Here is a 16,268-nt window from a genome sequence, read left to right as displayed (position 1 = left end):
GATATAATTTAACCTGTATTGTCAGTTTATTCAAACACCATAATTTCATGGAACTTTGAATAGGGAGTGGATCTGATTTGTTTGTACAGGTGAGTGTGAAGCCCTATACATCCCAGAGTAATTTGGGTACAGAATAAAAAAGTATTTGCAAAGTCCCCTTGAGGGACTGGGGAGAAATGTGGAAATATTAAACTTCCCTACCTGGGGAATTCCTTATATTCTCACAAGCTTTAGGGACTACCAATTTACTAGGCCAAGCCCTTGATCTTGGGGCTTACCCATATGAAGCCAGTTACTGCAAAGGAGAGGCTAAGCCTACTTATAATTGTGCCTAAGTGTCATCCACAGAACCTCTTTTGTTGCTCAGATGTGGTCTTAAGCCAACTTAGCAGGTGAACTTGCTGCCCTCCCCCCTACATGGGACATGTCTCCCAGGGGTGTAAATCTCCCTGGCAATGTGGGACATGACTCCTGGAGATGAACCTGGACCCAACATTGTGAGATTGAGAAAGTCTTCTTGACCAAAACAGGGGAGAGAAATAAAAAAATAAAGTTTCAGTGACTGAGAGATTTCAAATGGAGTCTAGAGGTCATTCTGGAGGTTATTCTTACATGTTATATAGATATCCCTTTTTAGTTTTTAGTGTATTGGAATAGCTGGAAGGAAATACATGAAACTGTTGAACTGCAATCCAGTAGCCATGATTCTTGAAGGTGGTTGCATAACTATATAGCTTATATGGTGTGACTATGATTGTAGAAACCTTATGGCTCACACTCCCTTTATCCAGTGTATGGACAGATGAGTAGAAAAATGGGGACAAAAAAGTAAATGAATAATAGGGGTGATGGGAGAGATGGGATGTTTTGGGTGTTCCTTTTTACATTTTTTTTTTTTGTAGTAATGAAAATGTCAAAAATTGATTGTGGTGATGAATGTGCAACTATATGATGATACTGTGAACAATTGATTGTACACTTTGGATGATTGTATGGTATGTTACTATATCTCAATAAAATTGCAGGAAAAAAAATACATTAGAACATAATTCAGGAAACATTGTTCCAGCTCTTAGTCTGCAAATGCTACATACGGCAATTAAGTGCAAATCGATGACTTTCTTTGATCCTTTGCTTTCCTTCACTTAAAATAAAGGAATAAGATTCTGTAATTGCAAACAATTTCCATATATAATGTTAACATGACCTTCAATAAACATCAATTATGCTCAATAAACATGTTTAAATTAAAAAAAAAAATCAATTGGCCATAGATGTGATGGCCTATTTCTGAACTCTCAATTCAATATCATTTGTCAATATACATACCCTAGGTCAGTACCATGCTGTTTTGACCACTGTAGCTTTGTAATATGCTTTAAAGTCAGGATGTATGAGTTCTCCAACTCTGTTCTTCTTTTCAAAATATTTTTGGCTATTTGGGTCCTCCTAACCTTCCAAATAAATTTTATAATTGACTTTTCCATTTTTGCAAAGTAGGCTGTTGTAATTTTGATTGGGAATGCATTGGATCTATAAAACATTTTGGGTAGAACACATTTACAATATTTAGTCTTCCAATCCATGAACACAGAATGTCCTTCCATTTAGGTAGGTCTTCTTTGATTTCTTTTAGCAATGTTTTGTAGCTAGTATGTGTATTCCTATATATTTGATACTTTAATTGCTATTGTAAATGAAAGTTTTTTCTTTATTTCCTCCTCATTTTGCTCATTTCTAATGAGCAACATTATTGATTTTTTGTGTTGATCTTGTATCCTGCCATTGCTGAACTCATCAATTAGTTCTAGTAGCTTTGTTGAGATTTCTTGGGACTTTCTACATATGGGTCATGTCATCTGCAAATAGTGTAAGTTTTACTTCTCCCTTTCTAATTTGGGTGCCCTTTATTTCTTTTTCTTGCCTAACTGCTCTGTCTAGAACTTCTAGCATAACACTGAATAACAATGGTGACAGAGAGCAACCTTGTCTTCTTCCAGATCATACAGGGAAAGTCCTTCACCATTGAGTATTGTGCTACTTGTGGGGTCTTCATATCTGCCCTTTATCATGTTGAGGAAATTTCCTTTTATTCCTACAGTTTGAAGTGTTTTTATCAAAGAAGGATGCTGGATTTTGTCAAATGCCTTTTCTGCATCTGTCGAGATGATCATGTGTTTTTCCCCTTCATTTTGTTAATGTGGTGTACTACATTAATTGATTTTCTTGAACCACTTATTGCATACATTGGATAAGACCCCACTCGACCATGGTGTATAATGCTTTTAATGTGCTGTTGGATTTGATTTGCAAGTATTTTGTTGAGGATTTTTACATCTGTACTCATAGAAATTGGTCTATAATTTTCTTTAGCATGGGACTGTATAATATAGTGAACCATTTGTGGATGATGACTGTGGTTAATAGTACAAATATAAGAATGTTCTTTCATGAAAAGAAAAAAAATGTACTTCATTATTACAAGGTATTTATAATAGGGTGGCATATGGGAAAAATACAACTAATGCAAACCATGGGCTAAGTTTAACAGTAATATTATAATATTCTTGCATCAATTTTAACAAAGTTATACCAATGACAATAAGTGACAGTAAGTGCCCACACAGGGCTGTATAAGGGGAATTGGATTTTTCTTTCTGAAGCAATGAAAATATTCTCAAATTGATTATGGTAATGAAGACATTCTGGGATTATACTTAGAGTCATTGTTGGTACACTTTTGATGAATTGTATGTTGTCTGTGATTAAAACTGTTTTTTTTTTAAAGTGTGTGCTTATTTTACCTATGAAAATAAGATTCGTGGCTTTAAAGAAGAAATTTCCTGGGGAAAAAGAAAACAGAAGGGAGATACAGGTGACCCTAAATATGTAAGTCAGATACTTCCCCTGTACAAAGAACCATCCCTTGAAAAGAGCAAAGAAGCTAAAATTTCAGGGGAAGAGTCCTGCTGTCTCTTCATGACACTGCACCATTACTCTAGTCAGGTAATGGTGGCAGTGGCAGCAGCTAGTCATCCAAGGAGCCCAGGTTTTTCCATGTGAAGCCCATATACCCAAGTAGGGGCACCAGATAGACAAGCCAGTCCTACCAGCATGATGCTCCTAAAGGACAGGAGAAATGAAAGGATCTGTTCACCAAGGAGAAACTGCCTTTTCTGCACTCTCTTGAGATCAGGGACCAAGTCCACTTGGATCAGCGTGCTCTGGCACAGAAGTTAGCACTGAACCGGTGGGGAGGGATGGTGAGAGACGGGGAGAGGGTGAGAAGGACGGTGGAAGGAGGGAGGAGGGGCTCCAGCATGGTGACCTACCCCACAGCCTGTAGGAGAACAGATAAGATGAGCCTACAGGGGATGAACTTCCAGTTTCTCAGGCTCTTAGAGAGTTTCTTTCTAACTCCCCTAATACAAAGTTGCTTTGGCCTGGCTGTCAAAACAAGTGATTGAGATTATGCCCTCAAGATTAGAGCTAAAGAAATAAAAAAAGACAAAGCATTTAGAATCCATAGGAAAATATATTATTATATTGAATTAATATTGGTCTTCCTAGTGAGATAGTGGTATTGTTATTATGTAAGAGAAAGTCCTTATTTTAAAGATGTGTATCAATGTACATAAAAATGAAGGGCACAATGTCTACAGCAACTTACATTCAGATGGCTCAGGAAAAAAAAGGGAAGTATCTTGTGTGACAAAATATTAACAATTAATGAACTAGTTGAAATGCATACTAACACTATTCTTTCAGCTTTTTTTATAAACTTGAAGATTTTCAGAATAAAAAGTTGAAGAATGAAATAAACATTTAAAAATTTTCAAATACACAAGCACACACAGGCACAAACACACACACAAAACCCATAGTAAGTATCCGAATTGTTAGGAGTGTTTATTTTGGCTGAGGGGATAAGAGCTTCTTTTTTTTCTTTGTTATGTTGTCCAATGGTTTCACACAACATTTTTTGCTTTGGTATTCACATGAGGTTTTTATTTTAAAATTTAAAGTAAATTAGTTTTTTTAAAGGCCACAGCAATGACTCTTTCCTTTCTGCTGTACCAAACCATCAACCATTTCCCAACCCCATCATCTGCTCCTGGGCCCCTACATACCACATTTCTCAATAAGTGCTCCATGCATATCACTAGTTCTATAAGCTTCTTCCCCACTTTCTTTGTAAACTACCACCCACACAAAATGTACCCCACTAAACTGCTCTCCTGGAACAAACGGCTTTGCCCATAAACTCTTCCCTCATGGTGAAGTCCACCTCCGTGCCTGGCTCCCACCCACAAACCACCACTGCCCCAAAGTTCCTCTGTAACCCGACCCCCCACATCCTCACTGAAACACTCCCTTTATTCCCTGGTGTCAGGTCTTCTGCAAATTGAATTGCTTGCAGTGTGCTGCTGAAGACATTTCAATTGCTGTGGAAAGGGTTGCTCTTCCCTGGAAACACTAAATTACTTTCACATCTGTTTGGAATCAGTCACATCTCCCTACTCTCCCTGCCCTAGCTTCCCAGCTCCTCAGCTCCCACCCTGCAGAGGGTCAAGCAGAAATGGATATGCATGGATATACAGTTATTACAACATGAAGTACAGTGAAACACTCCTTCCAAATGGAGTGTTAGGGGACTGCACTGTCATTATTCAGACTTGTGAAACTAATGTTTCAGATGACATGATTTGAAAGGAACTTTAGAAGTCATAAGGTCAAAGATTCTCTCTACAGCCTAGGGAATCTTCATCTAGCACCTGCTTCCACACTTCAGGAGCATAATTCAACAATGTCTTTATTGTAAAACTCTGAATATTGAGTGAAATCTGTCTCCCTTTTCCTAGTCATAACTCTCCAAGGTTGCATAGAATCAATTTGATTCTTCTTCTACATAAATGATCTTTTCAAAATAATAAGGAAGTAAATATAAAATGGAACAGTTCATCACCACCCCATTTCATTTCCAGTCTGCAGCCAAGCTTAACACACCATGGGCTGTTCATATTCAGCCTAAGCATGTGACCTGTTTCCATGCATCCCCACCTTCATCACTATCTAGCAATCCAAAGATATAAAGACAAAAGTCCTGACTCTAAGTCTGGGCTTAGCCATTCCTTTGCTGTGTGATGTTGACAAAGTCAGATAATCTTCCCCTAAGCCTCTCTTTTCTCATCTGAAAAAACAAGAAAATGAGAATAATATATTTGATACATACTCAAGGGACTCTATATTTATCAAAACTGAAAAGGGCAAAGAATGTAAAATCTTTTGTACACTGTAAAGCACTAGGTACCTGTTTCCTGCTGTGGTTAGTCATATTAAATTTCCAATTCCAGCATTAATATCTTCCTCCCTCCCATGATAGATTAGGATAAGACCCTTCCCTAGATGATTTTTGGGTCAAGTTTGGCCACACACATTTAGACTCAACATCATGGTGCTTTTGGAATGTTCATGGCAGTGATACTCCAGGAGAATCTGTCTATTTATAATAACAATGAGCTAGTCTAGTTCTTTTGTTAAGTGCCTCAACACAATAGCTACAACTTCCCTCTGTACTAGCCATTCCTCCACACTGAATCAGCCCTGTGATTGCTGCCTCCCCTTCAGGGCTGAAGCCAAGCCACATTACCCAAGTGTGTCCTAAAGTCTGGAGCCTCCGGGGGCTATATGTTGGATTTCAGCATTGAGGCTCTGGGGAGGAAGCGCTACATTCCCACTAAGATCTTAGAAGAGCCTATGACAGAGTTGTTGCCCTGCAGTCACCACCTTGCAGGGTTCTTTGTCTATTTCCTGGCTCCACTGCCCTGTTAGGGACAGCTATCAAGTCAAAGGCAAGCACCCAGTCTGGACTAGTTTCCTTCCATTGTCAAGAGTCTGTGTTACACAGCCCAGTTTGACTGTGCTATAACCCAGATAAAGGGCACAGTATCAATAATCAATTAAAGGTTCTATTAAACTTCCAAGCAATAGTACCAACCATCTTTTCTCCTTCATATCACACCCAAGTCTCAGTTGGTTCTCCCCATTTCAGGGTACCTCTTATCTTCCAAACAAGGAAAGAAAGAGAAAAATTCCCTTCCCTTGACTCCACATCCTTCCTCCAGTTACCACTCCCCTATATAAAAAAGTTCCTCAAAAGAGCATATTCTGTCCTTAGTTCCTCATCTTTCATTCTCTTTTGAGTCCACTGCAATAAAGATGTCATCCTTGTCACCACACTGAGACAATCTGTCAAGGTTGGCAGTGACCATCACTTCCCTTCTTTGAAACATTTGCCCTGCAAGAAATTCTATTTTCTGATTGTCTTGCTATCTCACTAATAGCCACTTCTTAAACTCCTTTGCTTGATCCTTCTCCTCATCCAGATTTCTGACCCTAGATGATTTCATCCAGGTCATTGGCTTTAAATTCCATCTATCTGCTAATGACTCTGAAATTTAAATATCTAGCTCAAATCTCTTTCTTTGGACTCCAGACTCATTTATCCCACTGCATACTCCACATGTCCACCCAGAGGTCTAGTAGACTTTTCAAACTTATTGGCTCTAAAAGTAAACTCTTGATGACCCCACCTAAACCGCTCACCCCTTAAAGTTCTCATGTCAGTAAATGGCAACTTCATTCACCATTTCTGGCCAATATTTTAGGAATCATTCTTGGTTCCTCTCTTTTTCACATACCCAACTTCCAAAATACCAGCAGGTCCTGTCTGCTCTTCCTTCAAATAGGTCCAGTATCAGACCTCTTCTTTACACCTCCATTACCACCATCCTGGGCCAAGCCAAAATCAAATCATCGTCTACTCTACTTCAGTGGTCTCCTAACTGTTCTCCCTACTTCCATTTTCCCATACTGTTGATTTTCCACAAAACAGCCAGCCTCTCCTTTTCAAAATGTAAATCAGTTCAAAATCCTATCAGCAGCCTCCTTTCATGCTCAAAAGAAACCCCAAATGCTTCCCATGACCTAAAACAACTGCCTACATCTCCAACCTATTGCCCTTGCTCAGTCCACTCTAGTTTCATTGTGTTTCCACCCCTTAGAACTTTTATGCTAGCTGTACCTTTTGCTTGAACCCTCTCCCCAATTATTGTATTGCTCACTCTCTCATTTTCTTCAGGCCTCTAATCAAATGTCAGCTAGCTTATCAGGGAAGTCTTCCCTGATCAACCTCTTCAAAATAGCATTGTTCCTTCTATTACATTTTTTACAGTGTTATTAAGCTATATTTTACATTTCATAAAATTCACCCAGTTCAGGTATACAATTCAATGACTAGTAACTTCACTGTGTTGCAACCATCTCCATAAATCAGTTTTAGAACTTTTTCATCCCCTCAGTAAGATCCCTTATGCCTAACTGCATTTAATCCTCATTCTTACCCATTGCCCCAGACAACCACTAATCTACTTTCTGTCTCTAAAAATGTGCTTCTTCTGGATATTTCACATAAATGGAATTATACAATATGTAGTCTCTTGTGTCTAGCTTCTTTCACTTAGCATGTTTTTGTGGTTCGTCCACGACAAAGCATTATGAGTAATTTGTTCCTTTTTGTCACTAAATAGCATTCCATTGTATAGATACACATTTTGTCTAACCATTCAACAGCTGGACATCTAAATTGTATCCACTTTGGGGCCATTGTGAATAATGTTGCTATGAATATTTGTGTGTATGACTTTCTGTGGATATATGCTTTCATTTTTCTTGGTAGATTCTTAGAAGTGGAATTTCTAAGTCACATGGTAGTTTTATGTTTAAATTTTTGAAAAACTGACAAGACATTTCCCAATGTTTCTACAAAATTATGCATTCCCTCCAGCAATGTATGAGGCTTCTTGTTTTTCCACCTCCTCAGCAACATTTGTTAATCTTTGTCTTATTTATTACAATTCCAGTCAGGGTGAAATGTTATCTCTTTGTATCTTTAACGTCTTTCATCTATCACTTTCTATCTCCATACTCTGATAATTTTTATAGCTCTTACCATTACCCTAGATTTTATTGTATTTTTATTTATTTTTGGTGTGACTCTTCCAACAGAATGTAAACTCCAGGAATGCAGGAGCATTGTCTTGTTCTCCTCCATATCCCCAACACCTATAACTTTTGTTGAACAAATGAATAAACATGCCCTCCTCATCAGTTTATTTCTCCCTGCCCAGTGGCTTAGAAAGATAACACTTGACAGGTGCCCAGTCTGAGGGACTGAAGAACTTGAAGCCTCTGATTTCATGGGCAGACCACAATTTTAAGTTGACTATTTTTATTTTGGCATATATGTATGCATATACATACACGTGCAAGTAAATACATGTGCATGCACACATACATTGACATATATCTCTATATTTCAGTATGAGGCTTAATACATCTGATTATCAAAAGAACAAAGTTCAAAACAAATGGGGAAAAAATAGATAAGCAAAAATACAATTTAGAGTCATCAAGTAAATGTTATGACGACCTAGAAAGTGAATGGCCACTATATTGACAAATGTCAATAAGAACTATAGAATGATGACAAGACCTGGCACAGACATCACTTGAATAAATCAAACAGAGTTTACTTATCCAAAGGACATACAGTAAACTCAGCTCATTCAGATACCAAGCAGAGAGATCGACAAATTTTCTAATTTAGACACCTTGAATCTAACACTTTACCAGAAGGGTACATCATTGCAAAAAATATTGGAGCGAGCACCCCTATGGAAACATAATAGTCTCTCTAGGTCAGGTGTGAAGCAGGTGTGAAGGTGCCCAGAGCCCTTCCTTAGGTAGAGGCACCTCATGTATCTAAAGGTTATACAATGCACAACACAGGGTAACGTTTGGTTCTCTAACGTGTCTACCTCAGACTCCCCAGGTGACTGTATCCTGTCTGAGAACATTCCTGAATCCAGTACTGTGAAACCGTAACAGGAATCAGTTTCCTGAATCTCTGGGAGCCCTGCTGACAAGCCTTTAGAGCAGCCATGAGGCATATTCTGAATTGGAGAGTCAGTAGATATTATAAATTTTAGAGGCTGGAACACCCATCAAGAATGACACATAGGCAAAATTATCTAAAATTTCTCTTATCATAATACCACATGTGTATATTTTTAATACCAGTAGTTCCTATCCATTTTGGGAGAAAGGGAAGAGGAGTTAGCAGAATCACAAAACTAAGCATCCAAAGATACCTATTGACCGTCACCTGCCCCTCAAAATTCAGACACACAAAAATCTTGCATTTCAGGAACTTCACAGGCTGCCTAACATCCTATCTATTGATGCCCATGGTGAGGACCCTCCCACCTCTGTAAAAAGCATATTAGAAACAAGCACTGTGCTGAATATCCATTTAATCCCCTGTCAGCAATTAAATGTCTTTCATACTTTGTTTGATGGAGTTGGTGGCAGAGTAACAATGGTGGCATCTATATACTATTACTTTGGGGTAGCAGTTGGCATTAATATTATGAGCTGGATTTGAATTTAGCCTCTGATGGGTAAAAACTAAAATGGGCTATGCTCTACCTAGAGTTTCACTATGTTCCTACTTATATTTTATTATAAATTATAGCAGGAGCTCAAGTACAAACTGTTCAGAAAAAACAGCAAAAGGAAACACTAAGGACAAAACAAAATATCTAAAAAGATAAACAGCAAAGAAAAAAAGCATGAATGACAACGAAAAGAGAAAAAGAACAAGAAAAACAGAGAGCTTGGCAAGTGACATAAAGTAAACTTCCAAGAATGAACAAACAAACCCAGAAAGGAAGTGAAAGTGAGAGCTGAATAGAGGAATTGGGGTTCTTTGGCCTAAGACAAACAGAACAAAGGCAGATTGATCCCAAACAATATCAAGTCTAATTTAGGCCAAAACTAAAAATCAGCCAAAAAGATTAAAGAAAGGGAAATTTCCATGTTTATCAAAATCCAAAGTTACAATATCAGAAAAACACAGGCAGCTAGCCAGTATTTGAAACAAATCTTTTAGAACCAAAAGGTAATTTTAAAAAGCACAGGCCAATTTACAAGGAAAAAGGGCATAGCAAATCCAACCAAAATCAAATTTGGACAGAGGGCATAGCATAGGACAAACAGGTCTATCCTCCCCAACATCTTGCATTAAAGGGGCAGTGGGTAGCATTACCTCTTCATCTCTATTCCTACTAGTAATCAACAACTGGACTACAAAGAGGCTTCAAAAATTAAAGACTTTATGTTCCCTTTGCTTCTGAACAATTTGAGCTTACAGACATAAGTACTTGACATTGACCTAACTTATCAAGAAAGCACACTGATTTACTGATGTGAAAACATCTGCATGACATATTAAATTAAAATAAAACAGCAAGACGCAAAACAGTGTAAATAACATGCTTATTTCTGGGTATAATAAGAGGAGTAAAATAAGAATATGCATTTGTATTTGTTTATATTTGTACTCAGTCCTAGAAGAATACACAACAAACTGATAAAAGTGGTTACAAGTGGGGTGGGGAAAGAAACGGTAGGTAGGGGACAGAATGGAGATGAGACTTTTCAGTGTTTATGTTTATGTTGTGCCATCTACTTATTGATGGAAATACCTATTTCATCATGGATTCATGGATGTGTGAATTCCTTTTAATAGCAACAAAAACATCACATATCTAGACTGTCCCTAAACACAAAAGATCTGAAATCTTTATTTTTAAAACTGTAAATACAAAACAAAAAATACAAAAATATGAATATATAAACAAAAATATAAAAAGTTTGCAAAATTGGAGCTATCTACTATGATCCTGGATGGAAAGCCTCAGAAGATTCTGATTTATACCAAATAAATTTACATAAACATATGAAATTTTTACTTAGAATCCCTAAGGGATTTTTTAGGGATTTGGTAAAGTGATTTTGAAAAACATATCAAGAACAACTCAGCTACTTTTTTAAGCATGGCAAGGGGAAAAGAGAAGTTGCCCTAGTAAAAATTAAAACTTACTGCAAAATTACAAATGTTAAAACAGTGTGGTTGGTGTGGCCCTCTCTCTCTAACTGAGCCACCTCGGCAGGTGAACTCACTGCCCTCCCCCCTATGTGGGACCCGACTCCCAGGGGTGTAAATCCCCCTGGCAACACAGGATATGACTCCCGGGGATGAATCTAGACCTGGCATCGTGGGATTGAGAATATCTTCAATCTTCAAAAGGGGGATGCAAAATGAGACAAAATAGTTTCGGTGGCTGACAGATTTCAAATGGAGTCGAGAGGTCACTCTGGTGGACATTCTTATGCACTATATAGATAACACCTCTTAGGTGTTAATGTATTGGAATAGCTAGAAGTAAATACCTGAAACTACCAAACTCCAACCCAGCTATGTGGACTCCTGAAGACAATTATATAATAATGTAGATTACAAGGGGTGACAGTGTGATTGTGAAACCTTGTGGATCACAATCCCTTTATCTAGTGTATGGATGGATGAGTAGAAACATGGGGATAAAAAGTAAATGACAAATAGGGTGGGATGGGGGGGATGGTTTGGTTGTTCTTTTTTCACTTTTATTTTTTATTCTTATTCTGATTTTTTCTGATGTAAGGAAAATGTTCAGAAATAGATTGTGGTGATGAACGCATAACTATATGATCATACTGTGAACAGTTGATTGTATACCATGGATGACTGTATGGTATGTGAATACATTTCAATAAATCTGAATTTTAAAAAAAATACAGCATGGTTGTTACTGGCTCAAGATTCAACAGATAAGCCAAAGAAATAAAGTTCCTAGCCCTGAATCAGCCTATAGTATGTAATAATATGTAATAAAGAAAGCATTAAAAACTACTGGGGAAAGGAAGGGTTGCTCAATTAAAAAGTCTTGGGAAAACTGGCCAATAACAGGGACAGTGAGGGTGCTGGTGGGAATCTCATACCTAACTAAGCTAAAATAAATTAAAAGCATGTCCTCACAGAAAGAGTTAGGCCAGTGCTTGCTTGACCAGGCAAGTGAGCACCATTACATGGCCAAGTTTACACATGAACTTAATGATCACAGCCAATAGGTGAATTGCCAAAGAAAAGAGGGCTGAGCCCTCAACCACAGGACTTGACCTTTGGAAGACTGTTGCTACAAAGGAGAGGATAGGCCTCCCTATAATTGTGCCTAAGAGCCTCCCCTCAAATGCCTCTTTGTTGCTCAGATGTGGCCCTCTCTCTCTAGCTAAGACAACTTGGCAGGTGAAATCACTGCCCTCCCCGCTATGTGGGATCTGACACCCAGGGGTGTAAATCCCCCTGGCAACATGGAATATGACTCCTGGGGAGGAATCTAGGCCTGGAGTCATGGGATGGAGAATATCTTCTTGACCAAAAGGGGGATGTGAAAAGAAATGAAATATGCTTCAGTGGCAGAGAGATTCCAAAAAGAGCAGAGAGATCACTCTGGTGGGCACTCTTATGCACAATATAGACTACCCTTTTTAGGTTCTAATAAATAGGAATAGGTAGCAGAAAATACCTGAAACTATGAAGCTACAACTGAGAACCCATGAATCTTGAAGATGATTGTATAAAAATGTAGGTTATGAGGGTTGACAATGCGATTGGGAAAGCCATATGGACCACACTCCCCTTTGTCCAGTGTATGGATGGATGACTAGAAAAACGGGGGCAAAAAAAAAAAAAAAAAAGGAACCCAGTGATCTTTTTTTACTTTAATTGTTCCTTTTCACTTTAATTATTATTCTTATTATTTTTTTGTGTGTGTGATATTGAAAATGTTCAAAAATTAATTCTGGTGATAAATGCACAACTATATACTGGTACTGTGAACAACTGAATGTACGCTTTGTGTGACTGCATGGTATGTGAATGTATCTCAACAAAAATGAATTAAAAAATAAAATAAAATAAAATAAACATCACTAGGGAAGTTGCATGAGAATATAACTTAAACCATACATGGATTATGTGTATAGCTCTAAGATCCTTTCCCTCTCAGTGACCAAAATCACATCAATTTCTCACTGTTAAAATAAAATCACTTTGGGTTAAGAAAAAAAAAGAAAGAAAGGCTTTCTGTCCAAAATATCGCCTCCATATTGTACCATGAATAATTGAAATGTCACCACTATTGGAGGCTTATCCAGCACTGTTCTTTCTCAACAGGTCTGGGAGAGTAAAGTGGTAGATTAATTTAAAACATGCCAGTCAGCTGAACACAAGTTGATAAGCAAAGATAATAGTACAGTGAGCCAACCAAGGGCAATGGCTGGACAGCAGGGAGGTTTTGACCAAACAGAAATGAACAGAAAAAGACTGGTGCCAGAAAATGAAGCAGTGGAAGGGAAGCTACTCAAGGAAAAGCAGCCAGTTATGAACCAACTTCATAGGTTTGCCTGGGAGTGGCAGGAATCTAATCAGCAGTGGGGTGGATGGCAGCAGAGAAAGGGGGATTCACCACCACATTGTCAGGAGAGGAGGAGTATGGTTACAGATAATTATGATAGAGGTTAAGAGGTTAGAGAAGAATGGGGGAGAGAAAGAAAGCAAGAATATGATTAGGGCTTTAACTAGGAAGTGGCAACTAAGGAGCTGAAGCTGAGATCAGTGAACTAATTTCGATAATCATGGGAGAGCAGACAGGGAGTGAAGCTATCAGAAGTGAAGGAACAGAGGTAAGACTGGGCTGAGGGAAGTGGCATCATCATGTGCCAGAAGTTAGCCCTTCCTTTCTCCCTTATTATCTTCCCTACCCATCTTCATCATTTTGCCTTTCCTTTATTCATCCTCTCCTCACCACATTCATTTAAGTTCCTAGCTTCTGTCTGAGTACCAGATAGTCACACAGATGTGGTCTCACAGCTTTTCATGCCAGTCTTGGCCTGTGGCCCCAGACTCATTCAAAGTTACACAAAAAAAATGAAGAAATTATTTATTATACAGCTTTCTTTCTTTTTAAAAATGGCATTAAAGTCTAAGAGGTTTTGGTCTGGTCATTATATGGCCCCCAATGCTAAGGGGATGGCAGAGCTGAGTCCCCAGGTATGTAAGAGCGTGACTTTAAAGTTAGTAGCAGTCACAGAGCCAAGTTTGAAGGCTCAAGTCAAATCATGGGCATATCCACCAACATGTGGTAGGGCATGGGCTTCTTCTCTGGAAACTCTTTTGAGATTGGAAACTCTTTTTGAGAAGATAACTGACAGGATTTGGCACCAAAAGTGGCTGGTGGGAGAAGTGGGGAAGGTGAAAGATAGCAATCCTCCTCTCCTTTCTGCTACTACTAAAGGGCAGAGGCAGCTGACCCCAACAAGGTAGCAGCCATTTACACCCCATAGTGGAGAGGCTGACCAGACCACTTCGAGGCTGCTCAAATGGCCTTGTCAGAGGGTGGAATGGTACCCATAAGAATGGAGACAAACTGTTCCAATTTCTGTACAGCTTGTTTTGCAGATTCCAGGACTTCCTCATGAGTAGTCTTCTCTAAGCTTTCATAACTCATAATCACCTTGTTAGTGAGAGAGAGAAGCCAAAAACTCAAAGCCCACAGTGCCGTGCAACTATAACTTCTGGTACTGTGTTCATGCCTGATGGGGAGAAAGAGAGAAATGAAATGTCGAGATTGGCAAATGACTCCTCCTCTTCCTTTAGCATCCCCTCCATTCATTAACAGGTCAGAATATTAAATATCAAATTTTCTTCCCCTAAAATCCAAAGAACCAGCTGAATTATTATATTGCACTTTCATTGTTCTGTACTACTTAATATATCAAGTGGGACCTCAAAGGGCCTAAATATTTCTCATAAATATTATTAATGCAATGCTCATTCTATTCATTTGTGGGAATTTTAAATTCAGTTCCAATGACTCAGTGCCCTCTTCAAGCCAGAATGACAGAAAGTGGCCATAATGACACTTGTTAGACTAATCCTTAGAAACAATCATTGAGTCACGGACAGGTCAGTAGCACCGACTGCACCTTTCACAGTAAACATTATCTGCAGCTGTTGTAAAAGCCCTTGGTGTTCACTGGGAAAGTCTGATACCATAAAAATAAATAAATAATTAAGTAACATTTTACAAATTAAAAAGAATAAAACCTTGCCACTTTAGTATCCCTTAGAAGTCAGCTGAGTTCACCCTTCCCTTAAATTGGATCTTCTCTATCTGTAATCTCTTCCTACTCCCCATCCCTATTTATCAGATCCCTCTGTCTTTAAGCCTCCAGCCAAGTTCCCTTTCTTACCAACAACATCAGCCCCCCAGGTTTTGCAGCGGATGAGACTCTGCAATGGTTTCATAGTCGGGGCCTCCCAACATCACATAGGTGCCTTCCTGTAGCTCTCGCTGCTCCCCCATTTGTTTCCAGGCACAGTGAGCCTTCTGCCTCAGATTGCAGTCATAAGCATCAGACACGGCAGGAAAACAAGGGCCAAACCTAGGGCACAGGGTGAAGGATCACTTCAGATTAATTGCATAGAGTACTTTCCTGCCTCCTAAATAAATCCTTAAGCTCCACCCATCTATAAACAAAGGCCAAGATTCTGACCTTTCATCATTGGGGCCTCTGAGAGGGTTCTGGCCAAAGAAACCAAGCATGTTGATATGATCACAGATCAGCATGATATCTCCAACCTCACTTGGGGTTAAGCCCTCCAGCTGCATTGGTCACCACTAGGGTGTCCACACCCATAAGCCGGAAAACCCTCACTGGGAACATGACCTTAAAAGCAAAAGACCAGAAAGGTTTCTTAACAATCTCACCAACCCACCCACAGAAAGATGCAGTGATAGCTCCCCATGTAGGCATACATCATGAAAGAAGAGGAAGGAGGGAATCCAAAATCTATCCAGCCCAGGTAGCTAGGTAAAAAAATAACATAGGTAGTCCTCTGGTCTTCCTGATTTACCTTCCAGAGTGGGTAGCCTTCATAAAAGTGGAATCTGCCCTGCATCACCACACAGGCTCGGCCATTCAGGAACCCAAACACCAGTCATCCAGCGTGACCTGGTACTGTACCCAAAAAAGAAAGGAAATGAACGGGATGATGTTTTCATCAACATACGCACTGAGTATCACCATGGCCATGCACGGTGTTCAATACATGAGTATATAGTTAAGCAAAAAAAACACATAATTATCTCTGCCTTCAGAAACATCAAGTCAGCTGCAGGAGATAGATATTATCATAATCGTACAGGCAGGTATGTAAGTACAACATGAGATGAGAGCTATGGGGGGATAATGATGTTCAATGG

The 16,268-nt window shown here is 38.9% G+C and overlaps 1 pseudogene; it reads right to left on the bottom strand.

Annotated features, from left to right (window-relative positions):
- Positions 1-16,268, bottom strand: part of LOC119532233 — a 70,023-nt pseudogene that overhangs the window by 32,325 nt on the left and 21,430 nt on the right.

Source organism: Choloepus didactylus, chromosome 4 (assembly GCF_015220235.1).
Source record: "Choloepus didactylus isolate mChoDid1 chromosome 4, mChoDid1.pri, whole genome shotgun sequence".
NCBI classification, from domain to species: Eukaryota; Metazoa; Chordata; class Mammalia; order Pilosa; family Megalonychidae; genus Choloepus; species Choloepus didactylus.
Note: the sequence above shows the minus strand (reverse complement) of the source record. Positions and strands in the feature narration are given on the sequence as shown.